Genomic DNA, 22,802 nt, shown 5'->3' with positions numbered 1-22,802 from the left:
ACACGAGTGTATGAGCTATCTTTTATTAACCGATTTACGAATTGTCATAAAATCGGGACATATGTTAAATATGCGGCCCAATCATCATTGGGTGTTTGGCGGGAAGTGCTGAAATGAGGTATCTACAGAGCCCCCACTTTGAGTGAGGCTTGGACAAGGCGAAACTCAAAGTATAGCCCTAAGGTCAATCGAACATTAAAATCCGAAGACTTTTGCGACGCCAGGCGCTTAAGGGGTCTGAGACAGGGACCTATCGTCGGGAACATTTTAGAGTCTGTCGACTTCCGAGGAGGGTCGTTTAAAGTCAATTAGTTTACGTAAGGAAGCTCGCTAGCGATAAGAAGAAATCATACTTGCAATGCCCCTAGGTGAAATGGGACTGAAGACGCATAGACAAAAACACATTATGTCTGAAGATAACTTGGTCTCTGAAGGCATTAGCAGTTATTGGGCTTCTAAAGATTACTTCCTAACACTTTTGAAGGCTAACTTTGAAGGCTCCCTTTAAAGGGAAGGCTGAAGGATAACTCTCTGAAGGAACAACATGAGGACGCTTCTGAAAGTTAACTGAAGATAACATTTGAAGATTACTGAAGGGTATCTGCATGAATAAAGAACATATGACGGATTATCTTGAAGGACTAGGGTAAGCTTCTGAAGGAAGAACATATGAAGGATTAAGGCAAGTTTCTGAAGGATGTAAAGGATTTAGGCAAACTTTTGAAGATCTAAGGGAAGGATTAAAGAATTTTTCATAAAACTCCGTACTGAGAGTTAGCCTGCGTCGTCTTAAGCGTAACCTGGATAGGGTGAAAACCCGGTCTTTGAACCCCGAGTGATTCTAAGTTTACTGATAATTTGAAGCTTACTCTGTACTTGGGCCTTTAAGTGCTTCTTGATCCTTGCTGGGGAATACGTTGAACACCATGGCTCTCGCTGGAAGGATATCAACCACAAGGAGTATCTTGATTGCCGGGGTAAAACATTGAGCATTAAGACGAGTACTACTAGGGAATATATGATGTTGGAGACTTTACTGCCATTGGGCAGAATGAGGGCTTAGGTGAATTCCCCAGTTGGAGCGAGCACGGCTTCTTAACCATCTATATGGTTAGTAGCCACACGAATCCGCGGTTTAATAGAAAAATAACACGTAAACACATATGCACGTAAGCAATTAGTACGTGGACCTCGAACGAAGAAGCACATAGGTTTTGTATGTTTCCTTATAAAAGTTCTTTAAAACTTGCTTATAGAAATTTGTCGCTTGTGATGCTTTATGCATATTCAATGGGATTTAGACACATGACTGACGCGACCTCATACGAACGCAGCCTGACAAACATAGGTGAGACATGACGCAGAGATGACTTCGACACGACATAGGAGTAACCTTGCTTAGGTATGCGCAACCCCTAGTCAAATATGGGTGACAATACGTGTCAGATTCAAAGGAAGAAGACCTACCGCATATATAATTGAAAGTCATGGATCATTTTTCTTCTTGGACATCTTTTGCCACCGTTTGCTGTAGTGAGGCCTGATAGCTCAGAGAATCAATCTAAGACCTTATCATTGTCCAGAACCTATAATAGCTCGACTTAATTGAGACTCGAGGGGTACAAGGAAAGATGAAGGAAGGGTGGCATCTTAGAAGAGAAGCCGCCAGGATGAGAAGATGACCCTAGAACTTGGTAATCTGGAAGACTGAGCGACGAGAAGGAGCCTCCAGTAAAGAGGTGTTGGTTGTGGAAGGGATGGTAATTGAGGTTGGAGGTTGATGGTTGGGGGTGGTTGTATCCTTGTTACAGGACTGCCTACGTATTCACGTGGAGTGAAATCATACTAGATAGTAGTTCTGAGTGTGTGCCTAAGCTATGTTGTTGGGGCCTTAAAGTGCATGGGTCACGAGGGTAATTTCCTTTAGTGACTCGAAAAATCAATTTGAGGTAATCCCTCCCTAATCATAGACCAAAGAGGTATAGTAGGTTTTTAAAAATTTCCTAGTGATGTGAGCACACTCAAAAGCGAACCCTAAGGGTGATACGGGTTTCTCCCGTTCTAGGTAGCAAAGTATTTGTAGACTCCGTTTCTGAATCAAGGTGAAGATGGCTTGGATATTTTGGAATGTGGAGCCTGGAAATAAGAGGCTTTGAATGAAAAATCTCTAGAGCTTGATTTTATGGAGTTAAGCCTTGATGGGGTTATGGCTTATAATGTGGGTTGAAAATGAGGTCTCGGGTTTGATATTGGCTGAGCACAAAAAATGGTAGGCTAAAATGACGTGGGTTCAAATTCCATGTCTTGGCCCTAAAGGCTGGGTATATTTGACAAGCTTGAGAGGGTTATAAAAATTCCTAACTATCTCCCTGTAACAGTCCCGAGAAGGACTTAGGGTGTATAAAAGGCTATACGTCTGTGCTAGCTGACCATCCGCATCTTCAGCTTCAGGTTCTGCCGTTGACTTGTGGCATCGTTTTTCAGGATTTTTTTCGTTATTTGATTCCAAGCTTGTTCTTGGTTCAGACTTTTGGATTCAGGTTCTTGCTCTGGTATCAATCTTGGATGTTTCGGGTTCTATCCTTTTGGCCCTTTAATAACTTGGACATTGGGTATTGACATCAATTTTGATTCTACTTGATTGAGCCTTTTGATACGTGTATTTTATATAAGGTTTTACCACTTTTTTACACGCATTTCTGTACTATTTAGGTAGCATCTAGCTACAAATACCCCCGAATATTTTACTTTGGTTCGTTTTATGTAATTTGCAGGAATTAACCAAAGAGGAGCTAAATCGAGCCTTAATTCGTGCCATTTGCATGCATTTATGGAGAACGAGGAGCCGGAGCTTGGAAATCTAACACTTGGAAGACGCGTGAGCTGGATTCGGGAGGTGTTTCAATGTCTAACGTACCTAACAGCTCGATCGACTAGTTTTCTAGTCGGTCGAATGCTTTATTTATTGAAAGTTGCTCGATCGAGTGGTTCGAGTGTTCAAACGAGAAGACATTGCAAGGAGTACTCGATCGAGTGGTTTATTTCCACTCGATCGAGAGGTTTGATGCTAAGTTGCTCGATCGAGTGGTTTATTTCCACTCCATCGAGTGGTTTAGCCTGCTTTAGATTATTTTCCGCCTAATTTCGTATGGGCTTTTATAATTAGTCCATAAGTTAGGTTTAGGAGAGGATTTTCGTATGTTAAAAGAACACTAGACTGCGTAACTCCTCTCATTCACTTTTACTCTATCTTTGGCTCTTGTTTCTTGGATTTTTTTGCTCTTCTTCTACTCTCTTGCTACTCGAATTCCGATTTGTATTGGTATTATTATTCTTCCTTAATCCTTAATCATTTAATCGTTATTATTGTTTTGCTATTTCTCTTTATTACTTTCATCATTAATCTATTCAATCTTAGTTAGCCTTATTATTATGTTTAATTTCGATTATCTATTTGTTATTATTGTTAACTCGATGATGATGCATAGCTAATTCCCTTTTGCTAAGACTAAGGGGATCCATGATTATGAAGGGATAGTAATCGTTTTATTAAGTTAATGTTGGTATAGTCTTCGTTGTTAATTGTTGCATTTATCTGTATCTGTTTAATTGAGTCGACGCAATTAGACATTTATATCATAGTGAACCTTGACCTGGACCGAAAGGTTGGAAAGGGCGAGACTAGTAGCGAACAATAGGGCATTATAGTTAGGGCGAAAGCTAAGCTATTTATGCTTTAGGGCGAATTGAGACCGAAAGGAGATGTTCACTGCTCCTTAGACCACACTTGCACTGACCTGAGATCTAGATTACTTGACTGAATGATCATGGTTAACCGTCTGTCTTAGCCGCTTCCTCTATCTGGTTAATTCCTTTTCTCTGCTTTATTTTCTCTCTTACTCTCTATAGTTTTAGAACAACACAATTAAAACCCCCCAATTTGGTTACTGAGACGAACTTAGACAAAGCTGACATTTTCCCATCTCCCTGTGGAGATCGACCCGACTTCCCTAGCTATATCAGTTAGAGCCAGTTTGTTATATTTGATAGGTATACGACTGCCCTGTCAAATTTTGGCGCCGTTGCCAGGGAGGTGGCGCAATTTTGTTGCTTTATTTAAGTTTGTTTCTCGTCTCAAGTAATTTATTCCTTGAGACTGATCTCATTTCTGCAAAGTTTTTTTGATTTGTTTTGCAGGTTGTTTGTTGTGCTTTTTAAAGTCTATTTGCCAGAATGCCCAATATAGCCAGTCATTCAGAGCCTAATGTGGATTCGCTTCCAAAAGGTTTCGTATTACACATTACTGATCCGGGAAACTTTGGAATCCACCCATCTACATACAGCTGGTAGAGAGAAATCTCTTTAGGGGGGTACCTGAAGAAGATCCATGCAGGCATATAGAGCTGTTTACGGAGTATTGCTCTACCATTCCTCTTTCTGCTGGGGTAACACAGGATAAGGTGAAGGGAGCTCTTTTTCCCTTTTCTTTAGCTGATGATGCCCGAGAATGGTTGAGAGATCTAGATAGGGAGGCAGCCGGTGTAACCGGCTGGAGTTCCCTTGCCTTGGCTTTTTACAGGCGATATTTTCCACCACAGCGCACCAATACCTCGAGAGCTCAGATTAGTTCTTTTGAGCAACTACCCAATGAAAACTTGGATGGGGCTTGGACCAGGTTCAAGAAGCTTGTCCGCTCTGTGCCTCATCACGGGTTCAAACGTTGGTTCCTGTGTACTCAGTTTTACAACGGACTATATCGGAGCCAGAGAGCTATTCTTGACAGCGTAGCTAAAGGGAGATTCACGAAGAATGTTGAACATGACCAAGGGTAGCGTCTCATTGAGGAGATGGATATTCATGTCTCTGAATATGGAAATCCCCGAGGTAGTGAGTAAGTTAATGAGTTGGTAGCAGCTGCAGTGGAAAGTCCTAGCAAAAGTCTAGGTAATGTGGAGATTACAGAAGCTATAGGCGAGAGTGCACATGTTTGTTCGATTACTGAGCATATGGAGCTATGTGGTAGATGTGGCACGGAAGGGCATGAGCCTATTGAGTGCCTCGCAAGTATAGAGCGTGTCCTTGCTTATCAGTAATACAAGCAAGGGGTTCCTCTTTCTCAACTGTATGAAGAAATGAAGAATGTTTCTACTCTTTCTACCCCAGCACCGCAACCGGTTTCTCCTTCTCCAAATGAGGAAATTGCCGAACTGAAATCCTTGATGTTAACCATAACACAACAGTTTGGTGAGAAGTGCAATAGGAAAGAAACTGTCATAGCGGAATTGAGAGAACAAGTCGCACAGTTAACACTCGCGAAAGACCAAGCCAACCTTCTACCGACATGCAATCCAGTTAGTGCAGCGAATCTCCAAGTTGGCCTTACTCATGAGGGGCCAAAAGTACCAGAAGACGGGGTTTTGATAGCTGAAGATACCCCGGAAGATGATATGGATGAGTTTTTGGACGAAATCCTTGCTGCGTGTGGTCCAGATACTCGATCGAGTGAAAAATCTACTCGATCGAGTGAAATAACTCATCCCATCACTCGATCGAGTGATAATTATGGTCGATCGAGAAGTGCAAAAATTGCTGATGGTCGATCGAGTGATATTCTTACTCGATCGGGTAACTTTGCTGAAGAAATCACTCGATCAAGTGATAAAAATGCTCGACCGACTAAAGCAGAAAAAGAGATGACTCGATCGAGTGATAACTATGGTCGATCGAGTATTTCCCAACATGAAAGCACTCGATCGAGTGGTGAAAGTACTCGATCGAGTACCAGAAGCAGCGGAGATCCTATTTTACTATCTAATTCCGCTACCGTGTCATCTTCCTCTGTTGTGGAGATGTCACGCACTGATAAAGGTAAAGAGAAAGTTGCGGGTCCGCTCATTGCTACCAGAGTGCCTTTCCCAGGTCGTCTAAAGGACGCAAAGATCGAGCGACAGTACGGTAAGTTCGTGGACGTTGTGAAGAACCTCCAGGTAACTATCCCTTTTACCGAACTTGTTACCCAGGTACCTACTTACGCTAAGTTTATGAAAGATATTGTGACGCGTAAGAGAGATTTAAGTGAATTTGAGACAGTTTCATTTATGGAAGAGTCTAGTAATTTGCTTTTAGACAAGGCTCCACCTAAAATGAAAGACCCGGGTAGCTTCTCTATTACCTTTATTATAGGCAATGTGGTTATTGATAAGGCTCTTTGTGACTTAGGAGCCAGCGTCAGTGTCATGCCCCTATCTGTCTGCAAGAAATTGAATATGAGTCATCTCAAAGTGACTAACATTACCCTACAGATGGCTGATAGATCTGTTAGGAGGCCTTTAGGTGTCTTAGAGGACGTGCCTGTGAAAATAGGTAAGCTCTTTATTCCAGTAGATTTCATTGTTTTAGATATAGCTGAGGACACCCGGACCCCAATTATTTTAGGAAGACCATTCCTTTGTACAGTTGGGGCCGTTATTGATGTCAACCAAGGGCGTTTGACTCTTGCAGTAGGGGATGACGCGATCACTTTCAGTCTGCCTAGTATTTTGGCTCGGCCAATGATAGAGGATACTTGTTATTCGGTTGATATTATTGACGAGTCTATTTATGACTTCTGGTCGGGTTCTTTCATGAAGGACCCACTAGAAGCTCTTATGCTTTTTGATGAGTGTGCAAATAGCCCAAATGACGATGACGCTGTGTTGGATTTGCTTATAGATGATTTAGATGAGCGTGTACTCACCGACGCTGAGGGAGAGCAAGTGGAACAGATGATTAGCACTATATGCTCCATTGAGGTAAAGGTACCAGAGCGTAAGCCTCTCCTTTCTCATCTAAAATATGTTTTCTTAGACGATACTGAGCAATATCCAGTCATTGTTAGTGCTAAGCTTGATAATGATCAGCTGACATCCTTGTTAGCTGTGCTTAAGAAAAACAGGAAAGCACTGGGTTATTCATTGGACGATATCAAGGGGATTAGTCCCGATATTTGTATGCACAGGATAGAGCTGGAGGAAGATCACAAACCTTGCAGACAGGGTCAGCGCAGACTGAACCAGAAGATGCAAGATGTTGTGATGGCTGAGGTAATGAAGCTGCTCGACGCAAGTATTTTTTATTCTGTTGGTCATTCCAAATGGGTTAGTCCAGTACAGGTGGTCTCGAAGAAAGGAGGGACAGCGGTGGTTAAGAATGATAAGAATGAGTTAATACCCACTCGAGTAGTGACAGGTTGGCGGATGTGTATAGATTACAGACAGCTTAATGCCGCCACCAAGAAAGATCACTTTCCCCTTCCTTTTATTGATCAACTGGTAGAAAGGTTAGCTTCTCATAAGTTTTTCTACTATTTAGACGAGTATTCAGGGTTCTTTCAGATCCCTATCCACCCAGACGATCAAGCCAAGACTACATTTACTTGTCCTCAGGGCGTGTTTGCTTATCGCGGGATGCCTTTTGGTTTATGTAATGCCCCTGCCACCTTCCAAAGGTGCATGATGGGGATATTTTCAGAGTATATTGAGTCTATTATGGAAGTTTTCATGGACGATTTCAGTGTTTATGGAAGTGATTTTTCAAACTGTCTGTGTAACCTTGATAAAGTGTTGCAGCGCTGCATTGAGGTTAATCTTGTGCTTAACTGGGAGAAGTGTCATTTCATGGTCAACGAGCGAGTTGTCTTAGGGCACTTAGTTTCTGATAGGGGAATAGAGGTTGATAAAGCAAAGGTGGAAGTGATTCAGCAATTACCACCTCCTGTTAATGTTAAGGGGTGAGTAGTTTCCTTGGCCACGCCGGTTTTTATCGCCGGTTTATCAAGGATTTCTCAAAAATTGCTAAACCACTTACACAGCTGCTACTTAAGGACGCCCCTTTTGTGTTTACTGATGAGTGTCTTTCTGCTTTTCACAGGTTAAAGCAGGCTTTAGTCTCTACGCCGATCATACAGCCTTCCGACTGGGACTTGCCGTTTGAGATAATGTGTGATGTCAGTGACTATGCACTAGGAGCGATGTTAGGCCAAAAGAAAGACAAAGCTTTGAACGCTATCTACTATGCGAGCCGAACTCTAGATGAGGCTCAAGTGAAGTACACTACCACTAAAAAAGAGCTGCTAGCTGTAGTTTATGCCTTAGAGAAATTTCGTTCTTATTTGATTGGGTTAGAAGTTACTGTTTTTACTGACCATGCAGCTTTGAGGCATCTCCTTGCTAAGAAGGAGGCTAAACCACGGCTATTGAGATAGATACTCCTTCTTCAGGAGTTTGATTTGAAGATTAAGGATAAGAAAGGAGCTGAGAACGTTGTAGCTGATCATTTGTCGCGACTGACGCGACAGGATTGGGAAGATTCCCTACCTATTGATGACTCTTTCCCTGACGATACTTTATTTGTTGTTTTATCGTCTATTGTTAACAAGGAGCCTTGGTATGTAGATATAGCTAACTTCGTTGTCAGTGGCAAGCTGCCGCCTGACCTTTCTCATCAGCAGAGGAAGCGTTTTCTGTATAACGCCAAGCAGTATTTCTGGGATGATCCTTATTTATTTAAGGAATGTACAGACGGTCTCTATAGACGGTGTATACCGCAGTGGGAGGCCAAACTAGTCCTGGAAGGCTGTCACTCCTCTTCCTATGGTGGTCACCACGGTCCATCGCGCACCGTGGCTAAGGTACTTCAGTCTGGTTTTTACTGGCCTTCTTTGTTTGCTGATGTTAAGTCTTTTGTTTCAGCTTGTGATGCTTGCCAACGATCAGGGAACATTTCAAAGAGACATGAGATGCCACAAAATGACATCTTAGAGGTTCAGGTTTTCGATGTCTGGGGCATTGACTTCCAAGGACCGTTCCCGTCTAGTAAAGGTAACAGGTACATCTTAGTGGCTGTAGATTATGTGTCGAAATGGGTTGAGGCAATTGCCTCACCTCATTGTGATGCCAAGACCGTGACAAAAATGTTTAAAAAGGTCATATTTCCCCGATTTGGTGTCCCTAGGGTCGTCATTAGTGATGGGGGAATGCACTTTAAAGAAAAGAAAATAACTTCTATTCTGTCTAAAGTTGGTGTCCAACACCGATGTGGTTTGGGGTATCATCCCCAAACTAGTGGTCAGGTTGAGGTCTCTAATCGCGAGTTGAAAGAGATCTTGTCTAAGGTAGTTTCTAAATCACGGAAGGCCTGGAGTCTTAAATTAGAAGACACATTATGGGCCTACAGAACTGCCTTTAAGACACCAATTGGTGCATCGCCTTATAGGTTAGTTTATGGGAAAATATGTCACTTACCTGTTGAATTGGAATATAAGGCTTAGTGGGCAATTCGTGAGCTTAACTTTGATCCTAAGTTGTGTGGTCAGAATCTCCTTTTGCAGCTAGATGAGTTGGAAGAGTTTAGGCTTAATGCCTATGATAGCTCGCGCATTTATAAAGAAAAGACGAAGAGATGGTATGACAAGAGAATTCTACCTCGGGAGTTTCATGTTGGGCAAAAGGTGCTGCTGTTTAATGCCCGATTGAGATTATTTCCTGGCAAGCTGAAGTCCAGGTGGAGTGGTCCTTATACGGTGACAGCAGTTACCAAATTTGGATCTGTTGAGCTCGAAGACTCTGAAGGTAGTAGGTTTAAGGTGAATGGGCAATATGTGAAGCATTATCACGAGGCAAATGAAGCAGACAATCGTGTTGAAGTCTTGTATTTCGACGAGCTTGACGCGCCAGCTAATTAATGCTAGAAAGGTCGTGCGGGACCTCTTAAACCTGCGCTCTCCGGGAGGCAGGCCGGACTGTTTTATTATATTTTTGCTGAACTTTTTATTTTTCTTTAGCTTTATGTCGAACTTTAGACGCCATTTTTATGCAACATTTGTACTTTCCTTGCTTTTAATGCGTGTTTTGCAGGTTAATCCACTCGATCGAGTAGTTTTTCTACTCGATCGAGCGCTTTTGGGGTAATATTCACTCGATCGAGTGATATATATACTCGATCGACTAGTTGCATAAACACGTTTACTCGATCGAGCGGTTCTTTTACTCGATCGAGTCCTTCTAGACACCAGTTCACTCGATCGAGCAGTTCCAAGCTACTTGATCGAGTAGTTATGTCTTCCAGCTGCTATTTCACGTCTATAGAGCTACTGCTTGACTTTCTTTGACCTCCCATGTTCATGGTCGGTTTGGGGAGGTCCCTCTTTACGACATTTTGTAAGTTTTCCGACTCCACTTCTCCTTTTCTCTTCAGTTTGCATTTCTTTCCCTATTTTTGGTACAATGAGGGCATTGTACGGTTTGGTTTGGGGAGGTATGCATCCATATCTGTGTCTGCATGTTTTCTTGCATTTCCGCTTGCACGTTTATTTATTTTCGCATGCATTGTCGTTTTTAATTCAAAAAAATCATAAAATTCAAAAATTTCATGTTTAATTTGAGTCGGAACGTTTGAACTTTGACGCTACATTGAATCCTTACATGAGCCTTGCATATTCTTGACATTTAGTTGGCATGATTATGTTCATGATCTACGAGTTTTTGTTTCTTTCTTATCTGAACGAATAGACTTGATTCATATATCGGCAAGCTACATTACATTCTGAGGTTAGAGCTTTATAAACTGGTGACATTCATGACCGGTTTCATTTAGGATGTGTGTAATACTCTCTTTAAGGCATGTAACATCAATTTGCATAAGCATGAGTCTAGTCTTCTTAATACCTATATGCATTCGGTCTGTGGATGGTGACACATGTTAGGAGAGGCAGTTCCTTTTACTTCATTCTACCCATGAACCCCACATAGCCAAATTGCCTTTTTGTCCTATTAGCTATTGTCTATAATTTTTCCTACCCTAGCCGAGCTAGTGATGAGTCGCTGTTTGGAATGTTTAACTGCAGTTTGGTTATTTTTATCTGATTTCAGAAGATGGTGGAAAAATTGAAGGGAATGAAAATGAAAATATGATGGATGAAAAATGAAAAAAAAAAGCAATGAAAAAAAAAAAGAGAACGAAAAGATGGAAATAAGAAAAGATGAAAAAGAAAGAAAAATCATGTGCGAAGAAAAAATGAGAAATTGTATAATGATTCTCACTCCCATCTCTTACTTATATCTTATAGGGAGTTGACGATTATTTGATGTTTCGTGAGTAGAGTGCATGGTATTTGCACCGTTTCATCTTGTTATATTGAGTACGAAGTTGGGATGAAGTCCAAATTTTGGATCTGTTGTTGCTAGCCTGGCTATTAAATCCACATATCCAAATTCATCTTAGCCCCTTCTTACCCATTACCTCACTTACCCAAATGTAAGTCCTCGGCATGTGTCTTGGTCATTAGTATGGTTGAAATGCGTATGTACGGTTGTAGAGACTTTATTCATGTTAACTGCATGCATGTTCTTATAGGTCGAGTTAGGTGAGTGTCTTTACTTCTTTCTATCTTTCATATATACTCACCCTGTGCCTAATTTTGAGTGATGAGCGACCCGTGAGAGTCCGATATCTTTTGAGTCTTGCAAGGTCGACGGTTCAGTAAGTTTGAAACATTGATTTAATTCGTTTGCACTTTTCATTTGCCACTTTGTCAGTTGTTGCATTAAACTGGTTTTGGTGGGTGATTTGTAGCTAATGCGTTGGTCCCGTTCCACTTTTTATTCTTAGTTGCATTCATAATTTGCTTTGGAAAAAGCAAAGGTTTGGTTTGGGGAGATTTGATGCGTGTATTTTATATAAGGTTTTTACCTCTTTTTTACACGCATTTCTGTACTATTTAGGTAGCATCTAGCTACAAATACCCCCGAATATTCTACTTTGGTTCGTTTTATGTAATTTGCAGGAATTAACCAAAGAGGAGCTAAATCGAGCCTTAATTCGTCCCATTTGCATGTATTTATGGAGAACGAGGAGCCGGAGCTTGGAAATCTAACACTTGGAAGACGCGTGAGCTGGTTTCGGGAGGTGTTTCAATGTCTAACGTACCTAACAGCTCGATCGACTAGTTTTCTAGTCGATCGAATGCTTTATTTATTGAAAGTTGCTCGATCGAGTGGTTCGAGTGTTCAAACGAGAAGACATTGCAAGGAGTACTCGATCGAGTGGTTTCTTTCCACTCGATCGAGAGGTTTGATGCTAAGTTGCTCGATCGAGTGGTTTATTTCCACTCCATCGAGTGGTTTAGCCTGCTTTAGATTATTTTCCGCCTAATTTCGTATAGGCTTTTTTAATTAGTCCATAGGTTAGGTTTAGGAGAGGATTTTCGTATGTTAAAAGAACACTAGACTGCGTAACTCCTCTCATTCACTTTTACTCTATCTTTGGCTATTGTTTCTTGGATTTTTTTGCTCTTCTTCTACTCTCTTGCTACTCGAATTCCGATTTGTATTGGTATTATTATTCTTCCTTAATCCTTAATCCTTTAATCGTTATTATTGTTTTGTTATTTCTCTTTATTACTTTCATCATTACTCTATTCAATCTTAGTTAGCCTTATTAGTATGTTTAATTTCGATTATCTATTTGTTATTATTGTTAACTCGATGATGATGCATAGCTAATTCCCTTTTGCTAAGACTAAGGGGATCCATGATTATGAAGGGATAGTAATCGTTTTATTAGGTTAATGTTGGTATAGTCTTCGTTGTTAACTGCTGCATTTATCTGTATCTGTTTAATTGAGTCGAGGCAATCAGGCATTTATATCATAGTGAACCTTGGCCTGGACCGAAAGGTTGGAAAGGGCGAGACTAGTAGCGAATAATAAGGCATTATAGTTAGGGCGAAAGCTAAGCTATTTATGCTTTAGGGCGAATTGAGACCGAAAGGAGATGTTCACTGCTCCTTAGACCACACTTGCACTGACCTGAGATCTAGATTACTTGACTGAATGATCATGGTGAACCGTCTGTCTTAGCCGCTTCCTCTATCTGGTTAATTCCTTTTCGCTGCATTATTTTCTCTCTTACTCTCTTTAGTTTTAGAACAACACAATTAAAATCCTCCAATTTGGTTACCGAGACGAACTTAGACAAAGCTGACATTTTCCCATCTCCCTCTGCAGATCGACCCGACTTCCCTAGCTATATTAGTTAGAGCCAGTTGGTTATTTTTGATAGGTATACGACTGCCCTGTCACCTTTTCTTTTGGCTCCTTTGTCTTAGATTACGGGCATAACTGCGGCTTTAGATATTGATCTTGGTCATTTCTCTTGATTGAGCCTTTGTCTTGAGGCTCTTGTCTTTTGGCCCTAATTTGTAGTCTCCTTGGGAAATGCTTGCCACTATGGACTTGGGCGAGACTAACACCTCTGGTGTGAAATGGGTTGGTCTTAAGTAAATGGGTTGTGTATTGTGTGAAATGGGCTTGTCTTTCGTCATGGATCATTAATATGTGGAGATGGTAAGGATTCGTCCTAGAATAACTTGAGATATGCGGGTCCTAAACAAGGGTAATCGAGGGGTTTCTATTGCCAGACATGGAATAGGTAAATAAAAATGGACACGGAATTTCGGGTCCTCCGCCACTCCGAATGAAACATCGTTTAAGTATACGCACTTTGACTTAGCATGTTGTTGTTGTCATTTTAAAATTTCTCAAACCAATCCTCGTTGTCACAAGAAATGGTAAACAAAGATATTACATGATATGTGGATTAAATATTATACTTTTATTAAAATGATTACTTAAGGTATTTAACATAGACTCAAGAAGACATAAGTCGTGGGACATCCCCCAGGTTGTCACTAGGGATGAAAAATAAAACAGACATTGGAATAATTACGGGAAAGAAAGCATAAGACTCGGACGCGGACTCGGATTCTGACTCGATCATAAATCCAGACTCGTAATCATCGGCCCACGCTTGAACATTTACTCTTCCGGCAACTAGCTTCGCTATTTGGCTTTGAGTATTCATCCATTTGAGCACCTTGTCCTCGTTGTTTGGGATAATGGGTGGAGAACAGTCAAGAAGGGTTCCCTGGCTAGGTGATGTGGTATATCCATGAGGATTGTCCTGACTATTACATTGGCTAAAAGATGAGAGGGACAACTTTCCGTTATCAATCATGTCTTCCATCACATGCCTGAGCTTATCTCACATCTCAGTATCATGTCCTTTGTCCCTGTGTTTTTGTGAATAGGCATTACGATCCCAGAACCATATCTTCTTTTCGGGTATTGTATTGGGCGTAGGCCCAATTGGCTTTAACATTCGTCGTTTCATGATTCTCTGAAGGGCATCGGTGTATGTAATACCAATGTTGGTAAATTTCCTAGGAGGTGTACCCTTCTTGTCGAAAGCCTTCAAGAGGATGAACGCATCGGGGCATGCGATCTCCATTGATAAATTCTCGATGGTGTTAAAGTCACAACCTTTCAAACGGGACACATAATTTGGGTGAAGGCAGTCAATGACATGTTGGACTAATGTCCTCTCCTCTACTGATCAAGCATTTGTGAACCGGCTTTCCTTTTCACCAAATGATTGGTGGAACGCTCACCATCTTGATTGAACTTCCGATAAGGTCGTCTGGTTTCTGCGTCGGGGCAAGTTAGGAGGGAATAAGGAATCCTACCATCCTCAATTCAATCTTGGATATTCTGCTTAAGATTGTAGTAATACTTAACATCACGCCCTCTACCTCTATGGTATTGATAGTATGAACTATCATTCCAAAACTTAGATTTCTTTTCTGGGTCAGGTGCTGGACCGGTAGGTTAGAGAAGACCTAGAAAAGATAACTTGTTTAAGGCTACGACATAAGGTATCCCTAGATTTATGAATTGCTTTGGAGATTGGTTAGGCTTCTTCGATGAAGGCCCCATGAGGTAGCTTTTTTTTTTATTTTGACTGCTTGATAAAACGGATGCATGGCATGAAAGGACATAAGGACAAATGGTTATTTTGCCATTTTCACGAGAATGTTAGGTTCACGGATTGTATGAACACCGTCTCCTTTTCCCAGTGGTTGAATATCAAGTTTCTTACCCATTTCAGCAAGCTATTTTTTCATTGCCTTCTATACCAGAAAACCCGACGTTTAGATCGTTGATGGCTCCCTCTAGCTTGGAAACTTTATTGTTAATTGTGGCAGCAAGCATGAGCGTTCGGCTCTGGATATCATCGTCTACGAGGACATTAATTTCTTTGTTATCATGAGGACCAAGCAGGTGATAAAAATCTAGGAATGATTCCTGGTCAGGTTTAACGATGTTAGACCCAAGAGGGTCTATCTTCTTGGATTGCTTGACGGAAGATGGAAATAGTAGACTGCCATTTTCGATTATATCCTGAATAATATGCTTTAGGCAAAAGGATTTCTCCGTATCATGTCCCCTACCTCGAGGGTACTTACAATATGAATTGCCCTTCCACCTAGGCAATATCTTTTCAGGGTTTGGGGTTGGACCGATTGGATGATGGAGTTTTCCCAGGGAAACCAGTCTTTACAGAGCTACTTCATATGTAGTTCCAAGGTCAACGAATTCCCTAGGAGCTCATCCCGGCTTTCAAGGTGGAGTTTCCAATAGGTTGGCTCCTTTTTCTTCATTGACTTACTTAGATTTATGGGTCATGTTGGAGCTTTGACCTGACATTGGGTACGAGAAGACGGTGAAGGTTTCATCATGTCTATCTTGTTTTTCATATTAACGACATGAGTGCTCAAATCCTCGACGGTGGCTTGAAGGTTCATGACTGCGGAATTTAGTCCTTCGACGATGACAGATAAACGTTCTTGAACATTTTCATTGGAAATCGCAGAATTCCTACCGAGAAGAAAATGATGCGCGTTACAACTTGATTCGGCATGGGATCACGCATACTAAGGGGATAAACAAGGGATATATGAAGGAAAATAAATGAGCGACTTCTCGTATTTGGACTCATTGTGTTTGACTTTGACCTTAGACTCGAGTGTTGACTTTGAGGGAGTGACACTTAAACAAATGACCTTACTGACAAATTTAAAGTTTGCATGATGCTAAAACGTATGTTTAGGACAGACTTGACTAGAGGTTTGGGTATATGTGTACCCGAACGTGACATTAGAAGGATTCGGTGTGTTGGACTCGAGTGTGTGAGTCAAGGTGTCAAAAAAGTGTAAATCATAATCGACTGGGGATAGGGGGTCCAAAATGACGGTCTGACACCTTTATATTTAACTCGAATTTGAATGACCCAAAATCTAGAGAAGACGGGTTTATAACCTAACAAAGTTTCGACTAGAACATATTCTGTTTGAATTTTGACTCTGACTTAGCCAAATTTCATTTACATATTTCCATTTACATTGTTTGAAAATATTTTGATTTTATTTAAAACGTTTTTTTTTTAAATTTATTTTTGATTTTTTTTTTTTTGAGAATTTGCAAAGGATTTTATCAACGGAAAATTTAAAATTGACTTCAATTTTGAATATGGAATTTTACAAAAACTAATTTTTGAAAGGAAATGGATTTTACATTTATAGAAAATTGGGCATTATTTAATTTACAAAATGGATTTTTGAAAAGGTTTTTTTTTTTAATTGAAATTTGGAAATCCGAAAATTCAGCTTATTTAGTTTACAAATGGTCTTTGTTTTTTTTTTTTTAAAAAAAAAAGATTGAAAATGGATTATCTTTAAAGATTTGACATTTTCTGGTTTAAAAATGTGATATTTTGACTAGTGATTGACTCGGAAGATACATAACACATACATACATAAAGACTTCCATTATAACGGTATGCTGAGTGCAAGTAGTGGGTTTTGGTTTAGAAGGCGGGGGGCACACCAAGCTATCATATCCTGGTCTGTGGAGAGGTCCACGCTAAACATGAGTAAGGTCGGTTCCTATTTCCATTCGCTCAAGTAGTGAAAGCTTAATACGTGCAATTTATATAGACTTTTTAGCCTCTTATTGCACGTATTTCTATGCCTTTTTGTATCGCTTTGTATTGCAAAATTCCCCGAATTGGCTACTTTGGTTTGTTTTGTCTTAGTTGCAGAAATGGATCCTAAAGTAGCGGAATCAACCCTTATTCGTCCCATTATGCATGCATTGTAAGGAGACGGAGATTTTGGAGCAAGAGTCGTACCTTGGAGTGCGTGAAGGAAGGTCAAATGAAGCTGCCATGACGAGTTTGAGGCTATTGGAATGGATTTCCACTCGATCGAGTGGAATTATGAGTCGATCGAGTGGTTTGGCAGGATTTAGAGGTCGATCTAGTGGTTCATTTTGCTCGATCGAAATGTGCTTTATTGGAGTTACTCGATCGAGAGCCTGAAGTGCTCGATCGAGTAGAATTGTTGGAGAAGACCTCGATCGAGTAGTCTGAAAATACTCGATCGAGGGGATTGCTATGATACGCGGGTTTAATTAAGCCCGTGATAGATTTATTTTGTTAGTTTTATGCTCCCCTATATAAGGGAGTCGTAATTAGGTTATAAACACTTCTTCTTTACGTTTTAACACTTCTCTTAATACACTTTACTGCTTAATCTCATACCTTTGCTCTTTGCTTTTGTGGATTGATCTCTACGCCGGATTCAATTGTATTGCAATATCTCTTTCTTCATAATTCTTAATCTAAGACTTTGCTTATTTTTAAATTCGCGTTCCCTTGTTAATGTTCTTATCCTTGTTTATTTTATGCTTGATTGTCATATTTTCATTATGCCTTTTATTAGCATACTTTTTGTTATTATTGTTAATTACTTTTAAGAACATGAGTAGCTAATTCTCTTTATGTTAGGACTAGGGGATCCATGGTAGAATTGTGACGATGTAACGAATATACTAGATAATTTGCATGTGAGAATCTGTCCCCATAGCAATATAACTGTAAGACCTATTTAGTTGAGTGCACACTTCTAAATTACATTAATTTGGTTAACTTTGTTCCTGGAACGAAAGATTGGAATAAACAGACTTGCTACGAACAGTAGACTACCCTAATGAGGACGGAAGTTAAGTTAGTGGAATTCTAGGGTGGATAGCGGACCGGAAGGACCTTTCCCATGCCCTTCTCAAAGTAGATTGTCTAGGCTATTTGAAATTGATTTGATAGACTACCATGGTGAACCAAAATCCTGACATACTATCCCTTATCTAATCACTTTTATCACATTTTTTCACTTTACTGCTCTTTCTTTATTTCTCTTCCCTTTAAACCTTTAGTAGTTTAGAAAATCAAATACAAAACCCCCATTTGTGACTTAGATAAACGGACTACAGATAGATATCTTGCCTCCCTGTGGAGATCGACCCTACTTATCACTTGCTTCTGTTAGTATATTTAGGTATTTATTTTAGTACAGAAACGGCCGTATCAAATTTTGGCGCCGTTGTCGGGGAGGAAATAGCCCTATTTGTCTTGTTTGTTTCGTTTATCTCTATTCGTCTCAGGGAATTTTAATTCCTTGAGACAATTCTCACTTATTTCTTTCAGTGTTGTGTATGCCTAGGTCTATCAGGTCAGAATTAGTTCCTGCTAATCCTGAGCCAGAGAGATCATTTCGGCATAGAATCCGTCTGCAAAGGAAGATTCAAAAGGAAGGCTTGAGTACTTTTGAACCCGAGCTACAACACTTTCTTTTCGCAAAAGACCCGTCTTGTGAAGAAGATAAGTCTATTTCTGCAATCAAGGCAGTAAAGATGCCTAATATTGCGAGTCACTCAGAGCCCACAGCTTCCTCGATTTCCAACGGTTTCAAGGTTGCGATAGAGGATGGAAATACTTTCGACATTGTGACAGAGGATGGTAATACTTTCGATATTAGACCGTCCTACATTAATTTAGTCGAACGGAATCTATATCAGGGTGTGGCGGGTGCAGATCCTTGAAAACATATGGAGGTCTTTATTGACTACTGCTCTACCATTCCCGCCACTAAGGGAGTGACCCAGGATAAAATAAAGGAAGTCTTGTTTCCGTTTTCACTAACCGACGGAGCCAGGTGGTGGCTCACTGATCTTGATCGTACTACAGCCGGTATCACCAACTAAGAGACCCTTACCGTTGCCTTTTATAAAAGGTATTTTCCTCCACAACGTATTAATCAGCTGAGAGGAAAAACTACAAGTTTCAAGCAGGCACCTGATGAGAATTTTTATGAGGCTTGGTGTCGTTTCAAGAAGTTGGTGAGGTCTCTTCCTCACCATGGTTTTGATCAGTGGTTCTTATGCAACGAGTTTTACAATGGGTTGTATGATGACCACCATGCTATACTTGACGCCTCGTCTAATGGGCGATTTCAAAAGAATAATGACGATGATAAGGAATGGGTGATCGGTTCGTTTCGTGTTCACAATATAATAGATGTTGTCGTTGGGTCACGTCCGAATCAAAACACAATTTATAGCTTCACAAACAACTCTACAATTAGTAAAGAGGCAAGTAAAGGTCGGATCCCAAGGGACGGGAATTGAGATGAGATTTCTATTGAAACTAGTGGTGTCTTAGGGGTGTCACAATTTGGGTTGATGTAGAAGGTCACTAACTAAATTGCAATGAAAGTAAATAAGCAAGATGAATTAAAAGGGCTGTAAACAATTGATAGAAAGCTCTAGGGTGTCATGGGGTCATAAGGGAATCATGGGAATTGATCATACAAACATGTTCTCAAATTATAAGCAAGCAATTATTGTTGTGATGGATTGAGTTGGGTTATATCTTACAATCCTAGGAAAGTTTGGGTCCCGGAGCCGAATCGATTAGATTGTACAACACCTACAAGTCGACTTAGTCTTCACTACTCAACAACATGCATGGTCTAATGAGACTCGAGTTGGTTTATGTCTTACAAGTCTCATTGAAAAGATAGGTGATGGGTAAAAAAATGCAAGGATTCATAGGCTCACATTTCATCAAACATAACATGTGCATGAGTTGAGATCAAAACAAGCAAGCAAATAAACAATGAAAGCATATTAATTTAAGCATGAATCATTCCCCATGTTGGTTTCCCCTAATTACCCATAAACCCTAGCTAGGTCACTACTCACTCATTATCATGTTGATCATGCTAGCAAGGTTGTCAATCATACCAACAAAAGGAAACATGATGAATAAATGAAAGTAATTAACAATAATTAAAAAGGGATTAAGAGAATTATACCTACTAATGATTCCAATAATAAAGCAAAGAATAAAAGAAGTACTTGATGCTTGATTGAGAGGTTGTCAATCTCCCAATAATAACCCAAATAATCTTCAATTACCCAAAATAAAGGATGAACAAGAGAGAGATTAAGGAAATAAAACTTGTATTAAAACTTGATTAATTGTTGATTACAATACTAAAGAGAGATTTGATTGATATTAACTACTCTAATAATTGATAAGAAGAACATCCTCTTCTAATTAGACTAATGGGGTATTTATAGTGGAAATTAGGTGGATGCATTAGGGTTAACTAAAGGCTAAACTAGTAATTACACTTTTTAGATTGAGCAGGGAGGAGCCGGTATTTTTCGAAGGAAGGACTTCTTTCTTTGTAGCTTGGAGAAGACGAAATTTCGCTGTACTGGAATCCGTGAGTATTGGAGTCGGGACGGGCGGATTCAGGCAGGGGAAGACGGGCGTCTTCAGGGGAATCCGGGCGGATTCTGGTGGCTGCTAACCCGGGCTTCTTTGAAGGAAGACGCACGGATTCTGCTTGTGGAGGACGGGCGGATTCAGGACAATCCACTCGGATTGTAGCTCAGCATGGTTTCTTCTTCTTTTCTTCCCTTTTCTTCATAAAATCCTTGGGGATTTCCTTGGGGATGCAAGGATCCTTTCTCAACATTGCTCATCTACTATCATATGTACAAAGGCCTTCTAATCTTGTCTCTTCTTGATGCTTGGTCATTGAATTTAATCAATTTAGTCTCGTTTTGCCATGAAAATGCAAGATTTGTACTCCTTTCCTACCAAGTGATCAAAATATCAAAGAATATGCAAAACAAAGAACTAAAGACAATAAATGACCCAAATATGCACTAAAAAGCATGGGAACAAGGCTAATTCGGGGGCTAAATATGCGCTAATTATGGTCACATCAAATATCCCCAAACCGAACCTTTGCTCGTCCCGAGTAAAGAGGTGACAAAGACTAGGACCATTATTTAAACTAACCTAATAACATAGCCGATATGAGACAATTAGCGGGTCTCACTCCGCCCCTTCAACTCACAACAAGACAACCATGAGGTAGGATGCCTTCTTGCAAGGCAAGGTGGGTCTTGCCAAAATGGCGACACATCCAAACATTAAGCACACAAAATCAAATAATGGATGCATCTACAAAAGGAATAGCCACTTCCTCATCAAGTGGCGGAGGCAACTAAAAGAGAAAAAATTTAAGAGCATATAATCCTTCACAAATACTAGTTCAACAAATTACTAAGGCTAAGAGGATGGCACTAAATCACCTCCAAATGGTGTTAAACTAGACTACTTTCGTCCTCAATTTCCAAATGCTTTCGTCAAGAGCGATCGGATGGTGGTGGAATGCTAGTAGCGTATGACATGACAAGTCTCGAATTCCCTACAAAAGTAAAGGTCATGGATCGTCCCAAGCTCAACAAAGTGGTTTGACAAATGGCTTTTTGGGAATGAAATGCTCAAATCTTTATAAACAAGGGTGGATATGACTAGTATTCAAAATTGTCCTCATTTAACTTTCACATTTCAAAAATTTAAGATGGGGTTTGTCCCTTCCGGGCTAGTGTCCTTTGCTTTCGCCAATCGCTTATTAGGCAACCGGTTAACCTCTAGTCAATAGCTTTTCGGGGTGATAGTCACTCTGTCTCTGGGCGGTCGAATTCACAACCGTGTGGGTGCCCAATTCAATGGATCCCTCTCCAAAGCACATCGAAGTGGTACGCCTCCATCAAGACAACTAAATTTCTCAACATTTCAACATTTCATAACATTTGAGGTTTCCTTGGCAATAAATTACTTCCACATGACAAAATTTTCGAAATGAGCACTTCAAGCTTATTGATAGAAAATATTTTTGGGTTGCCTTACCACAAGGTCAATCAAGCTCACCTAGACAAGTTAACCAAGTCCACATCGTATCACGGGGTTGGATAGGTGACTCATATGCAAACCCTTGACTAGGCTTTGGGTCATGGGTCAAAAGACACTAGTATGACACTATCTAGGGTGTTTTACAACCATTCTAGTAGGCAAAGTCTTAAGTTGAAAAAGTATTTGTAATGGCTTAGTTGCTCTTGTCAAAGTTCTCAATTAGGCACTTTTCAAAATATTTTATCTAAATGCAACTACATGCCATGATGCAACTATTATATACATCCTAATGCAAGTGATTCTATCAACTAATAAGACATATAAACTAAATACAAGTCCTAAGTTCACATTGTTATACCGCATCAATCAAAATAAAGCCACATAGTCATCAACATAAAGAGGAAAAAGGAGATTGGAAAGATCATACCATGCGGTCTTCATGATCCTCATGTCTCGGATGTGGCGTAGTCAATCAATGTGAAAAAGGATAGAACAAACATTATATACAACAATATATACAATATATATATAACTACACTACAAAAGGAATAAACATGTTTTTGGGTTTTTCAATTTTCAAATTTTTATGGTTTTTTTGAAAATTTTCAATTTTTATGGATTTTTGAATAAAAGTTAAGTTAGAATTCCCCATCCCCACACTAATATGGGCATTGTCCTTAATGGCCAAAATGATGAGAAATTATGCAAACATGATGCATGATTTCTACACTAAATGCAAGCTACACTAATCTACACTATATGATGCATGGTTTTTGTTTATGACGGAGAGGATAATTTAGATTACCTCCCGTTGTG

Source organism: Silene latifolia, chromosome 11 (genome assembly GCF_048544455.1).
Source record: "Silene latifolia isolate original U9 population chromosome 11, ASM4854445v1, whole genome shotgun sequence".
NCBI lineage: Eukaryota > Viridiplantae > Streptophyta > Magnoliopsida > Caryophyllales > Caryophyllaceae > Silene > Silene latifolia.
Note: the sequence above shows the minus strand (reverse complement) of the source record.